Source organism: Crocodylus porosus, unplaced genomic scaffold (genome assembly GCF_001723895.1).
Source record: "Crocodylus porosus isolate Cpor-Errol unplaced genomic scaffold, CroPor_comp1, whole genome shotgun sequence".
Classification (NCBI taxonomy): domain Eukaryota; kingdom Metazoa; phylum Chordata; order Crocodylia; family Crocodylidae; genus Crocodylus; species Crocodylus porosus.
In genome coordinates, this window is record NW_017728920.1 from 1064278 (window position 1) to 1078094 (window position 13817).

The 13817-nt window shown below is 43.1% G+C and overlaps 1 protein-coding gene across 2 annotated transcripts in view; it reads left to right on the forward strand.

The window, feature by feature from the left end:
- Window positions 1-13817, forward strand: part of REEP3 (receptor accessory protein 3) — a 71487-nt gene that overhangs the window by 50287 nt on the left and 7383 nt on the right. The window lies entirely within an intron of this gene.

Here is a 13817-nt window from a genome sequence, read left to right on the forward strand (position 1 = left end):
CCCCACTGTTCAGCACCAGCTGGGGAGCCCCAAGAACAAGCTCCCTCCCCTACCTTTCCCCCCTCCCATTCTGAAAACAGCTAGCACTGGCAGAGAGCCCTGGCTCTTGGTATGGGAACCTTGCTGCAGGCTCCCAACTGCAGCTAGATTCTCCTCCCCCTTGGAACCAGCAGTGAACTTCTGTTTGGTCTGGGGTAGTGTTGTAATCCAGAACACTGCAGAAATCGTTCTGAGTTATAGCTGAGAGCTGCACTTCTGTCTGCACTTCGTTGCTTTGTCCACCAGTGATTGCATTGTATAAATCAGGCTTGTCCAACATACAGCCCGCAGACCGCTGTGTGGCCCTCCAAGCTGTTTTCTGAGGCCTGAGGTGCTGTAACAGGAAACTAAAGTAAATGCTGTACTTTCGTTGTGGGGGTGGGGGGAATGTGATACCGTATCCTGTGAGGTCTTTGAATACGGCTCACCGGTCCACTGAGTGATTAAAAAGTTCATGATCCGGCCCCACGTTCAAAAAGGTTGGACACGCCAATATAAATTCTAACTACTGCTAAAGAAAATTTGTAAGATTTGTAATCTGCAGGTATATTCAGATGTACCCATTTTGCTCTTCCTTAAGGAACAAATACCTTTTGCCTGAATGTCTTGGTTAGTTTGGGATCTTGGTGGTGTTCAGCTGTGATTGACAAGAATCATCATTCTGTTTGTAATTGTTTATGTAGACTTGTGAATATCTGTCAGCAAATGAAGGTGATGCACGCTTTCCTTAGTAACTTTTTACTTTGTATATAAAGACCTCACTGACTTTTCCCAGGTCATCTGATCTCTGTCTCCAGCATATGAAACTGAAGGTCATAGCCTGAGTTTCAAAAAATGTTTCCGGGACTGGGACAACCTGTACTACTATGTAACTATCCACAGCTGTGTGTAGGAGGTACAGGAGGCATAGGAGATGGTTGTTGGATCATTGTTCTCTGCCTGGTGGTTTGTCAGATGATAGATTCCACACATTTGCCTCCCATTGGCTACCCAGTAAAATCCACAGAGGACAATGCCAGGACAGCAGTACAAGTAGGGACTGGGGAGTCTTTCTCAAGAGGTGTGCAAAATCATGTGGATACCAACTGCAGTCAAAGGGAATGTTTCCCTTGAAACATGTTACAGAGGCAGTCTGCTGTGAGATCGTTTTGAGTTATTCAGCGGCCTGCCACATGGCATTATAGTGCATTAGGGAGGCCCTTTCTTTTAGGTGTGGTAAACAGTCAAATCTGGTTTATATGATGCCCAGATTGACTTGGCAACTTGTTGAGGTTTTTGTGGCAAACTTTTGCTTTCAGGAGTTGGCAAAATTTTAAAAATCTGGAGTTGTGACTTTTAATGTAAGGGGCATTCAGGGTTCTGAGGGAACTGGAATCCTCTCCTGGAGGCGACTGTACTTACCTATCTAATATTTAAAACTGTTCACTTGAAAAAAGGGCAATATAACTTTGTCTACATAGTTGCTTTATTTACTTGAATATAACATGAGGTTCCCCCCCTCCCAATCAGCATGACGGGGGGGCAGGAGCCTCTTGTCTTACATTCACATACAAGTAAATACCCTGTGAAATACATTGTCTATCATTAAATGGCTGCCAAAAACAGCATGTGCTCAGTAATGGAAATCAACTATAAAGTTGATTTAAATGCAGCCAACACTAAGCATGGCTATAAAACACGTGGGCCACATGGGGCAAACATACTGATGGGAACCTTTCATAAAATAAATAAATAAATAAAAACGCACTTAGCATCCTACACTTACAGAGCTATATATTGTCGCGGGTTGGTCGTGCTGGTGGGTCTTTTCCCCTTGGGTGGGTTTCATAAAGGAGGTGGCTACACATGCATAATGGCTGCAAGATTTTTGTTTTACTTGCACGTCAACAGAATGGACACGTAGGCACAAGTCAAAACAGATAACGATTGCGTTGGGAGATTGGGATCAACAGCTGTGGAGACCCTCTCAATACAGGGACGAATGAGGTCTTAACGAGTGCACTGGGAAGGGGTACACCGGGGAATTTCTTAATCAGTGGCAGAGAAGCACGTCAAGGCTGGCCAAGCCTGGGCAGGGAGGAAAAGCTCCTCCTCGATGCGTGGACGAGCACTGCTTCTGCTAGGCGGAAGCTTGCACATGGGTTTTATAGGCTGAATGATGTTTCTCGCATGATGGGCATGGATTGGTTAATTCTTCGCGCCTGCTTTTGGCGCACGCGGGAACAAAGTAACAGGAAAAAAAGGGATCTCCGAGGGCAGGGAAAACTAGCTGCACAGTTTTGCAGGTTTGTGCTGACGGCACAGTTTTTGCACAAGACGCATATATTGAGCATCCTTGTTTTACCGAGACATCATATCACAGAAACAGCTGCATATCAAAAACATACAGCTACATACATTGAACCCTTAAACAACATACATTAACTTCCCACAAAAAAAAAACCTTTACAGAAAACTTTTTGTCATACAGAACCCCATGGTAAAACTGTTACCTCAGTAACCACCTGAAACTCTGCACCTCCCATCAGTCCTCTCTGGTTTTGTGAAATAAGTGTGTCTAATCCTTTTTCCTCTGCTTTTTCTCTGTCTCTTCCTCTCTCTTCCTTGTAGTATTCAAATCCACCCTGGAATAATTGGCAGTAGCACAGCCTTAAATGCCACCACTTTTCCAGCAAAGGACAATGTCCTTCCTGACCATAACTTAAGTATTTTCCGTATGCTTGCAGTCGCCTTTTCCCATGCTGTGTTACTTTCGTCCTAGCGAAAATGGGATCCCTAGCACTCTGTTTTCTCTTTGTCTTTTTTGATAGTCCAACTTCTTCAAGTCCCTCCAGTTCCCCACTCCCATTATGGTGCTTTTCACTCTGTTTAGTTTAGTCCCCATCACTCCCTCATCCTCTGACACATGCTTTAGCACCCTTTCCATTGAAAGTCTATCTCTAATTACCACATTTATATCATTAATGTATAGTGCTCATTTAACTTCCCTTCTTCCTCATAGCTTTACTCTACTTATGACCTTGTCCTTTCTTATTCTTTGAGTTAACGGTTCCATGCTGCACACAAATAGTAGTAGTGGTGACAAGGGGGCATCCTGCTCAATCCTGTATGGTTTTTAAAGGCCCTGCTTAGGTACCCATTAATTTGGACTTGACTCTCTGCTTTTCTATACAATAACCTTATCCACCATATACATTTCTCTGGGAACCCCATTTTTCGTAGCACTATGAATATGTACTCATGATCCACTGTGTCATATGCTTTTTCTAAATCTACAACTGTGTTTGTTTTCCAGTCTTGGATGTGGAACAGTGCGTCTCTGATCGTTTCAGAGGTACTTCTACCTGGTACTGCATGTACTTGATCTTCATGTATTATCTTCTGGAGATTTTTTTTTCATCCTCAAAGCCAGAGTCTTATCTGTTACCTCATAGTCCATATTAAGGAGTGTAATCAGTCTCCAGTTTTTCAGGAATTCTTTCTTCCCTTTCTTGAAAAGTAAGATCACAATGTTTCTTGTAAAATCTTTTTCTGCCTTTCCTGTTTCTGCTATTTCCTTGAAAGCATCCACCATATCTCTCCCTACCCATGCCCAAAACATCCCATAAAATTCCATAGGCAGTCCATCTGCTTCTGGTTGTTTTCCTCTTGAAGGTTTTTAAACAATCCTCCAGTTCCTTTAAGTTTATCTTTTCTTCTGTTTTCTTTGCTTCTTCCTCCTCTATTTTGTTTTCAGTATCTTTCAAGAAATCCTTCATCTGTTTCCAGTCTGTTTCCTTCTTCTGGTATAGCTCTTTGTAAAATCTTGTCACCTCCACCACCTTTTCCTGCTTTTTCACCCAGGTACCACCTTCTTTCTGCACTGCTTTAAGCTTTCCTTTTTCTGCTTTCACTTTGGCCAAAAAGTATTGGGACCATTCTTTGTTTTGTCCCACACAGGGTGCTTGTACTAAGAACATTTTTTCTCATCTTTCTTTTAAACCAGGTTTCTAACTATTGCCTTGTTTCTTCTAGCTCTTCCTGTACCTGTCTTCCTTATGTGGTTTTCTTTAGTAGCTCCTGTATCTTTCTTTGCAGCTCTCTTAGTTCTTTTGTTCTTTTCTCTGCACATCTCCAGCCTTTCTTCCTGAAGAATTCTCCCTTCCTCTTCTTCACCATAATCCACCATTCTGTGGCACTCCTGACATATTTCTTCAGTGCTTGCCAACATTCATACTGTCTTGTGTATGCTTGACATCTCCTCATCCTGTAACAGCTGCACATTTAACTTCCACAGCCCTTTCCCTCTCATGGGGCTCTTTCCAATATTCATTTCCACCTTCAGCATCCAGTGATCACAAAAAGCCATGTGTCTTTCTTCCTTATTCCTGTTTCTTTTGATACAAACAAAGTCAGTTTTTAGTTGTCTTTCCACTGGGGTCTGTTCCAGTGAAAACTTTCTCCCTTGCCCACACATCTCTTAGTGACTCTTCTTTTATTATATTTGTTAACAGTCTGGATGAGCTGTCTAAAGCTCTATTTCCTCCTTCCTCTATTCTGTCACCCATTTTGATTATACAATTATAATCTCCCACTATTGTGCACTGTCTCCCTGTGACCACATAAACTGCTAGCTTTCTAAGCAGCACATTCCTTCTCTCCATTTCTGATGATGCACATGCATTGAGCATATCTAGTTCTGTTCCCCTGACTGATAGTATCATTCGTAACAATCTGCCACTGATGACTCTTTCTACCTGCTTTGTTTTCAGCTCTGAATTCCTGAATAATATTGCTACCCCTGCTGCTTTGTTTTTATTTGTTCCTAACCAGCAAGATATGGTCCCCATCTCCACTTTTTTTCAAAGTGTTTATAATCCCTCTCTCCTGGTATACCACATTCTGGTAGGCAGATTGTTTGCCCTTCCTTGGTTCAACACTGGTTCAGTCTGTTCCCATATCTTCCTTGTTCAGATACTCCTGATGTTAAGTGAAACTAGTGTCAGTGGCATTTATGCTTGTTTTAAAATGAGTGTGCCCGCCCCTTTAAGGTGCGTCTGTGCTGCTGCTCAGTGCGGTAGACTACTTCTCCTTCTTCAGCTGCATTCCTGTAGCATGTGTAAGCCGCCAGATTGTTTTTGTGTTTAGGAAGGCTTGCATATCCTTGCTGCTTCCTGCCTTCTGGTATCCACTCCTGGACTGGAGCTCAGAGGCATTAGGTTTCCCTCGTTATCAGGTTTCTTCTTCCTGATCTTCAGCCCTTCTGTTTTCTTTCTTTTCCTGGCCTGTCTCTCTGGTTCTTTCTCTTGCTTCATCTCTGCTTCTGTTGTCCCCACCCCAACATCTGAGCTGTTTGCTATCACTGCCTTTCTTTCCATTCCAGCTCTTATCTCTTCCTGTGCTGCCTCAGTCGCATATATTTCACCCTTCTCCTTTTTCCCCCTCCTGAAGGGTTTCTTCCACTGTTTCTGCCTTGGTGTCCAACCCTTCCTCTCCTCTGCAGGGTTTTGCTGTTCCTCAGGGGGTCTGACTACATTTGCAAAGACTTTGGGGCACCTACGATACAAATGTCCCTCTATAAATAGTACATTTTAGGGACTTACTGCTCTACGCTCCATCTCTTCATATCTGTGGCACACCACAAGGGGACAGTGCATAGAAAGGTGTCCAACTTATCTGCAAATGCTGCACCATTTTGGTTGCCCATGGGTGCATTATAAAAACCCTGGTGTGCCCCAGTCTGCATCACTGGAAGGAGCAGCACCCCACTTGGGCTCCACTTGACTGCTTGTAAAACTACTTGTGCCCTTTGAGATCCTTCCCAGATACTGTATCTGTCCCTTACTTCCTCTGCTAACATTACCCTTTGGACATATTTTTCCATCCATCTTTCTATGTCTTCTGCCTCTGTTAAATCTGTGTATATTCAAACTATAATCAGTCTTTCTCTCGACTTTTCCCCTGCTATGAACTTTATCCCTCTTAATTCCTTCATCCCATTTTCCTTTTCATATTTCTTCCAAAAGTTCTCATAACCTTCTTCATCCTGGTAAGTCAATTCCCAAGTCTTTTGATTCGAGAAAACAGTCAGGCTGGTGAGATGCTCCTCCAAAATCTCAAACAGTACCCTTTTCCAGGAAATTGTATCTGTTCATCATCGATCCTATCTGCCTCCTACTGCTGGTTAAAGTTGCCTTTATCAGCAGCCCCTTCTATCTAGCTTCTCTTAGTGCCTGTTCTATATTGTCCCACTGTTCCACTCCCAGTAGGTTGGCCTCTTGTCATGCTCCCACCATTCTCTGCTTTTCACCTGTATTTTCTCTTGCTGCTCCCACTCCCCTCTGCTCCTGTCTTCTTTCTAACCTCATAACTCTCATCATTGCTGCCTCTGCCATTGCTCCTGCTGTCACTTTCTTTCTTCCTTTCTTCTCTACCTTCATCCACTTTCCATCTGTCTTTTTAAAACTTTTTCCACCTCATGTTTGCTTGCCCACCACTGCCATTGTTTTTAACTTTGGGTTTCCCTCCTCTATTCATTATACCCCAAAGCTCTATTGATCCCTGTCTCTCTGCCTTTAAGGTTTTCAATGCTGATGGGAACCTCCCTTTTTTCTTAATGAAAATGTTGTGTGTTCCAGGTCAAATTAGCCAGAACAGGACCAAAACCCTTTGAATCATCCAAGAACCATATGTGGCCCTCCCATGAGAATAGGTGCAACCCATCTGAATAAGATATGGTAGTTGCATATTGTGCTTGGTCCTCCTCAGTGCTGACTCTAAGTTATGGTGAGCCATTACATCTAATACATTTTGACTTGCTTGTAATTCCCACAACTGAGCTGCACCTTTCTTTCCCATTTCCAGTGACTCCTGTGTCTTCACCAGCCTTCAGGTTCCAGTCATGAGTGAGGGTGCTGATTGGTATGTGGATCCTTTGTGGGAGTATTTCTGGAATACACAGCCCTACTAAGTAGTGCTGATCTCTGGGGTCACCATGGCTTGAAATAATACTATTGTCTCTGCTTGGGACCAGCCCAGTGAACTCTAGTGAGCTGCCTGGTCTCATATAGGTGCTGTCTAGCAACCTTTGAGCACATACCCAGTTCCAGCCGCGGGCTGTGTCCCTGGGCCTTGTGCACTGGGTTGCGTTCAACCCCGAGGGAGGCACCAACACACGCCTGCCACGACTTAATCTCCTTTTCAGTGGTGGGGCTCCTGCTCGGGGCTTCTCGCTGACCAGGTGCTACCCTTTGCTGGAGTTTTTGGGGCTCCACCTCCCCTACACCCCAGCCATGCGCCAGCCCTCAGGACCGCCGGATGATGGGTCACCAGCCTGTCCCTTTTTGACGTTCTCATTGGCTCTCTTCTCTCCTTGCCTGTCCCTCAGCGACTTCTCACCTTGGATGACGATGAGGTGGGGGATCATCCTTGTCTCTGTACCTGTTTTCCCTTTTGAGGCTTCTGCTGTGCTGCCTCGGCTCTCTCTCTTGACTCGGGGTCACTTGAGTTCCCTCCCTGCCCCCATCCAAGCTCCGTGCACCCTCCAAAATAAAGTAATAAAAAAAAGAAAAAGAAAAGAATAATCAGGGTATGGGCTTCTGTCCACCCCACTCACAGGTCTGGCATCTGTGATCCACAAGATCCCTCGATGTCGTCTGTCCATGGCCTGGCTGTCCTGCCAAGTCAGGTGTGTAAGTCTTCTAACGTGGTTGAGACCCCTCCTGTGGGTCTTCGTCCATCCTCCTTCCAAGCTGCCAACCCTGTGGAGTTGCAGCCCGGGGAGCAGCTTCTCTCTGGCTTCAGCGTCGCTGCCCCCATCTCCATTTTCCCACCACCGGCTTTTAAATCTGCCAGGCAGCAGTTTTTGCTGATGTCATCTGCCGGCACCATTCCCAGTCAGCAATAAAAGCAGGTGATGAACCACACCGGTGGCCCTTCTTGGCACAGCTCTGCTTCTCCTAGGGACGGTAAGTGTGCCCTCTTTCCAGGTCTTTGTTTCTTTCTTTGGGTAGGTCAGCCCTGCTTTGGGACCTGCCACAGGAGGCTGCTCCAGTGCCTACATTTTTGTCCCCCTGGGACAGATATATATGAGCATTCTGACTTTGGACTAATGTCATGCATAATTTGTACTATATACAAGTAGGTAGAGAAGTGCTGCTTAAAAGTGTGTTTATGAAGTACCTGTGCTAAAACTTGCGTGAGTTTGAAAAATGGTAAACGGCATCAGTTCTGGATGAACTGAATCTGTGGGTACCTACAGTGATTTCCCTATATCTTCAGGTTACTGCAGGTATGTTTATTTTTAGGTTAGTGCTTTCAGATTTGCTTCTCATTTCCATGTGCTCAGGGAGAGCAGGGTGTGACAAAGGAAGAGGGGAAGGGGCTGCAAGGGAAAGAAGTTGGGAGGCACCGGGCAAGGGGGCTTCCTGACCCCCACTCCAGATTTATTTTCCCTACTGTAGTAGTGGAAGGGGACATATTCAAGGTAAACCTCTGATAAGTAGAGTCTATACCTGGAAAAAATAACAAATTTATAAATTTTCTATATATAGAATGAAATTATTGGGGGTCATCTTTTATATTCAGGTTGTCTTGTATTCAAGTAAACATGGTACATTTCTACCCTAAGCTGTCTGTGAAGGTACATTTTACATGTGTGCTCACAAGTGATATTGTTCATGGTAATTGTTTAAATACTGTTATTTCTATGCACTAGTTATTAGTTTGTATTTTTAAAAGATGCTATTTAACTTGTATTAGTTGACAAAATAGAACACTATCTTTACTAAGTTCTGTATGAAGTATGCATTAAAATACTTTTAATTGTGTGAATTTTATCAAAGAGGTAGAGACATACTATAGATCAATATTAATTTATATCAGTCTAGGCTGAATCCTTTTCGCCTAGGTAAACCTGGAGAGAAACCACTGAAATAAGTGGGTTTGGGTTTGTTCTGAAGTTGCACTGATACAGCCTAAGAACTAATTTGATTTCTTAATGCATACACATCGCAGTATTAGAGCCTGAAACTGGGGATCTCGTAAAAATGCTGAAAACGCAACAGAGCTTGTCATTTTCTACATGCATACTACATTTTAATGGACTCGCCATCCCTCCTCCAGAATCTGCTTTTTATGCATCTGCCTCTGTGGATGGGCTGGGCAGCCCAAGGAGCCCATGATGCAAGGGCATTTATGCAGCAGAGAGGCCTTCATGGTGTGACAGGAATGTTCTGCAGTGTGTGTCCCAAGGGCAATGCAGCATGTGTGGCAGAGAGGGGTAGGTATAGAGCCTGTTCAGAAGATAGGCAGTCCTGCCGCATGCTGTGATTGTGTATACTTCCAGTTCTGTGGGAAATACATAAAACAAAGCAGTTTATCAGTAAAATGTAGCTATTCAAGAAAAATATAAAATGGAAGCATCTCATAGATCATTTATCCTGTATGCTTCCCATAGTGATCTACAAGCGCTAGTTGTGGCAGAAGGTCCAAGCTATTTTATCTTAAGACTGAAGGCTATGTTTTTCCTGGACATAGGAATATGTATCATGGAGGGCCTTTTTTGGTTAGGGCAGTATATAAACCTGATAAATTCATAGCTAATATACAGAATACTTAGCTTTTAAAATGATCCTCTCATCCCAGAACATCATAACATCTTGCAAATTATGTGTCTGTGTCTGTGTTCATGCCTGCAGGCACAATGTATATTAGAGAATATTTTTACAAGAATTGTCCTTGCTTAGTTCAATTTCTAGTGGGTGAAACTTGGTAAATAATGTCTCCTCAATCCCACAATACAGAAAATGGCTGTTAACTAATTGAAACTCCATGTAGAATTTAGAAAGGCAGAACATAACTAACCAATCTTAAAGTTGGCTAGAATTCCCAGGCTTAATTATATTTGTGAAAATTGCTGTGGGATCTTAAATGACTTATTGTGATTATACTTTGTCAGTGTGTGTGTTAGTCTTTTACTCTAGTACTGCATCTCCCTACCACCTTGCTGTGGTATTGCCTCATTATTGACTCTGAATCACAAATGCTAATTCCCACAGGAGTTGTTTGTTTGAAGGCATCTCATCTAAGAGGAGGCCCAATTATGTTCATCTCATGAATTTTTGACAAGTTGTAGTTGAAAGTTGTGGCTAGTCATAGTTTTTGTGCTCCTACTTCAGTAATGGCAGATAAGAGCTTTCTACATTTTTCTTTTAAAAATTCAGTTATGTAGCATGGGAGTGGGAGACCCTTTTATACTCAAGTTGTCAAATACTTTTCAATTAAAAAAATAAATCTTACAACTATTTTGAACTTCTTTTAATTGTTTTAGACTTTGAAAATTTCTCAAAGACAATCATTTTTGGTCAAAGACGTGTCTTTTTTTTCTGGCACTATGAAAAAAACCATTCTCACTTGACCAGTTATAAGGTCTTGCAAATAATTGCTTCCCATTTGTGATATACAGCATAGTCTTTTGATCAGTTGTCAAATCCTGTCTTCCATCAGTACTGTGCATGCAGTTCTCAGTGCCCCACCTATGTAGTCCTAAGGCAGCTTGAACCCTGGACAGTACACAGAAAAAATATTTTTTTCTGCTGCTTTCCTACATTGAAAAATAGGCTTTGGCCCATGTGAAGATGCATTGTATTAAGAACCAAGGACATTATACACATACTTTTTTCCAGTGATGTGCCAGAGATCTGCCCCTTGGGAGCAGACTTGATTAATCCAACCCCACCCATTTGCCTTAGGTGCTAGAGTCTCAGGGATAGCTCAGTGAGCAGAGGGAAATTCCTCTGTTTCCTGCATTTGTTTTGCCTCAGGCTCACAGGCAAAGGCAAAACCAGCTGTGGAGGAGCAGGAGAATTTCTTTTCATTCCCTCAAGCTGCCTGAGATTAGCAGGAGTTGAGGCAAGGTTCAGAAAGAGAAGATTCCCCTCAGCTCCTGGAGCTGCCCCAGGCTGGGGGACCCTGAGCTGGGTTGGGGGGGAGCCCCACAGGCCAGGGGCCACCATGATGGGCAGCAGGGGCAGGCGCCTGGCTGGGAGGACTTTCTCCCTTGCTTCTGTGGCAGCCTTTGAAGCAATCAGCAGCTTGGAGGTGGGGAGGAGAGAAGGCTGCCAGGGTCTGAAAAGCCCACACCACAGGGCCTTTCCCTCCCTCCATGTCCTGTGTAGACCCTGGCGAGGGAGGCTGGCGATCTGTTCCTCTTCTCCCCCCCCGACCCATTGGCCATCCCTATGGGCTGATAGACGCAGGCAAAAGCAGGCTAAGGAACAGAGGGATGAGGTAGTTCCTGCTCCACTGGGGCAGGCATCATAGTCCAGGGCTGCAAAGCATGCTGGGATGCTGGGGGACTGTGAATTAACTTGAACCAGAAAGGGATCTGGGACAAGTTCCATAAACTGGTTTGACCTAAATCAGTTAAATCTCATACTACATCCAATCAGGTTTATCTTGAAGTGGTTTTGGTCATTTTGAAAGTGGTTTTTGTGCGCTGAATTTCTATTCTGTTACACGTTTAAACCAGTTTCTGATCTTTTAAACCAGTCTATGTGTAAGTTCTGTCCCTAGCCTTAGATTACATGTATTGGATATTAGGGCTTTGTGAAGCTTTGGCCCCTGATTCAATTCGGCAGAGACTTGGCTGAATCTCTGAATCAAAATAGAATTAGGAGACGCTTTTATCTCTCCAAATTGAATTGGAACCCTCCAAATTGATTCGGAGAGATCTGATGATTTGGACATAGACGCAGCTTTAAATATGTTTTCTGCATACCTCAAGGTAGCAGGTGGCTCACGAATGCTGAGATGCCGGGGCACATGAAGGGTCCCATAGAAACACGGGAGGATCCCCAGTGCGCTCAGCATTAGACCCAGAAGTGGACCAGAAGCACTTCTGGGCCTGCTGTGGAGCGTGGTGGGGGTCTCCCCTGCACCTCTGTGGCTCAGCAACTGGTGCCTCCTGGGTCTGGGGGGGGGCACCCAGGGTCCCCCTGTGGCCGATTGCTAAGCCGGGAGGGCACGGGGTCCCTCCAGCGTGCTCCCTGGCAGACCTGGAAGTGGACCAGAAGTACTTCTGGCCCACTTCCGAGTTTGCCGCCAAGCACGCAGGGGGGCCCCCCGCGTTCCTGTTGGATGCTGTATCTGTCCCAGCATCGCAGCATTTATAAGCCATTCCTGATACCTCAGGGTATGTAGAAAAAACGTTTAAAGCCGTGTCTGTGGCCGACTCGCTGATTCTCCGAATTGGCATTGAATCTTAAGATTCAGATTTGGCCGAATTGAACTGGGGACAGTGTTCTGAATTGATGAATTGAATCACTGTCCCCAATTTGGGCCGAATCCAAATTGAATATGACCTGTTTCACACACCCCTATTGGATATGGACATATACATTTGGAGGCATTTTAAAAGGGCAGCAGCTGTTACAGTCTAATTTATCATTCCTGGCTTGTTCACATGTAACAAATCTAAATCACTCCAACTTTAATGCTGGATGAAGCAGTGTTAAATTTGGGGCAGTTTTGCCACACTTGCCTGGCTTGTCCACATGTAATTAGAACCTACCAGCGTATGCATTTTTTTTTTTAAATGCCTCAAAATGTACACATGTCCATACCCATTAAGAATAGGTTAGCAGTCTTGGATGTAGGACCAACTCTGCTGGAGTCTTCCCTATTCATATTGTTTTCCATTTTGATTCTGACAATCTGTGAAGTTGGGTTACCTTTCTAGGTGTAACCTGCAATTTTCTTTTGTATGAATAATTGTTGATTAGTTCACACACAATAATTTTTTCCTACTCTCAACTAATACTATTAGTTATTTTAGTTGTGTGATTGAGGCCTGTATTAGAGGGCTTCAATTATGAAGATAAAAAAAAAAAAAATCAAATAGCTTCTCTACTCAGTGAATACTGTCCTGCTTGTGCATGAAATCAGTCATAGCTAAAAGCTAATATAAAATGCATAAGAGGGAAGAATTAAAGTTGCACAAGAAAATGAGTGCTTGACTTGGTAACTGAAATCGGAATACTAAGCAACATTATTTTAATTTAGCTTTACTTAATGCATATATCATCTTAATTTTATTAATTTAACTATCTTTTAGTTGCTCATCTTTCTTTCATTTGGCAAAAGTGAACTTTAGCATTAGCTGTTTATTTTCCACATGTATTTTTTCCAAGAGGGGCATTTAATACCTCCTTAAAGTGTCAAATGTACTTGTAAGGTAATATTTGTTCATTAAGATCCCTTAGCTGTGTCAGAGTGCACTGCTACATTTTTAAAGTCATAACAGGTATCTTCATGAGAACTCTGACTAGACTTTTATAACCTCTGGCCACTTTAGGCTGTGCTTTCAAACATCTTTCAATGAGTTGTTCTGTATTGGTACCAGTTCCCGACTGATTTCAGGTCTTTTAATTCTTTTACCACCAATACTGATTAATATTGATGTATAAGGAAAATATAAAATCCTTTGTATTGCTTTTGTTCCTTGCAGAACTCATTTTCAAGTATTTTTTATGCTGTGGAGAAACGAGTATAATTTGGACCTCCATGTAAAATGCTTTATGTAATTTTAATTGAGGGTTCTGAAAACTACAGTTGAAAAGTTGAGAAGTGGAAATGGGTAATATGTATGTATTCATGTATATTTAGCATTCCTGATTAGGCATTTAAAGGCATATCAGGAAGAGGGGAGAATCTTTAATCTGCTTAGAATAAAGAGCAAAAAATTAGAACTAAAACATTAATAATTGTACTGCCACCACACTGCTTTATTGCTATTTTTT